We start from the raw sequence: 1307 nt of genomic DNA, 5'->3' as shown, positions 1-1307 counted from the left end.
GTGGTTGCTAGGTGGGTATAGCAACTTAATAATGGCAGGTCTCAGGACTAGCACCTATCCTCCTCAAACTATACCAATAAATCCAAGAGGAAGGAACACTCTCAAGCTCTTTTTATGAGGCCAGCATTACCCTAATTCCAAAACCAAATAAAGACACTACAAAGAAAGAGAATTACAGACCAATATCCCTGGTGAACATAGATGCTAAAATCCTCAAAAAAATATTAGCAAATCAGACCCAGAAATATATTAAAAAGATCATACATCATGACCAAGTGGGATTTATTCCATGGATGCAAGGCTGGTACAATATTCACATATCAATAAAAGTGATACATCATATAAACAAATTGAAAGACAAAAATCACATGACCATATCAATAGAGGCTGAAAAAGCATTCAACAAAATCCAACACCCATTTTTGATAAAACACTTTCAGCAAAGTGGAAACAGAGGGATCATACCTTAACATAATGAAGGCCATATATGACAATCCTATAGCCAACATTGTACTCAATGGGCAAAAACTAAAACCATTTCCCCTAAGAACAGGAACAAGACAGGGATGTCTGCTTCCACCACTCTTATTCAACATAGTTCTGGAAGTGCTAGCCATAGTGATAAGACAAGAACAAAAAAGTAAAAAGGATCCAAATAGGAAAGGAGGAAGTAAAACTGTCATTATTTGCAGGTGGCATGATATTATACATAGAAAACGCTAAATACTCCACCAAAAAACTACCAGATTTAGTAAATGAATTTGGCAATGTAGCAGGATACAAAATTAACATCCAGAAATTTATGGCATTTTTATAGACTAATAATGAATTCTCAGAAAGAAAATTTTTTTAAAATCCCATTTACCATTGCAACAAAAAAACTAAGATACTTAGGAATAAACTTAACCAAGGAGATAAAAGACCTGTACTTGGAAAACTACAGGACTTTGAAAAAAGAGATAGAGGAAGATACAAACAAGTGGTAGAATATACTGTGTTCATGGATTGGTAGAATTAACATTATTAAATGTCCACACTACCCAAAGCAATCTATAGATTCAATGCAATTCATATTAAAATACCAAAGGCATATTTCACAGATCTAGACAGATACTCCAAAAATTTATATGGAACCAAAAAAGACCCCAAATAATTCCAGCAGTCTTGAGAAGGAAGAACAAAGTTGGAGGAATCACAATACCAGATATAAAGTTATTCTACAAAGCCACTATAATCAAAATAGCCTGGTACTAGCACAAGAACAAGCATATAGAGAATGCAGAAATTGACCCAAGCTATTATACTCA

This window comes from Eptesicus fuscus, chromosome 8, assembly GCF_027574615.1.
Source record: "Eptesicus fuscus isolate TK198812 chromosome 8, DD_ASM_mEF_20220401, whole genome shotgun sequence".
NCBI classification, from domain to species: Eukaryota; Metazoa; Chordata; class Mammalia; order Chiroptera; family Vespertilionidae; genus Eptesicus; species Eptesicus fuscus.
Note: the sequence above shows the minus strand (reverse complement) of the source record.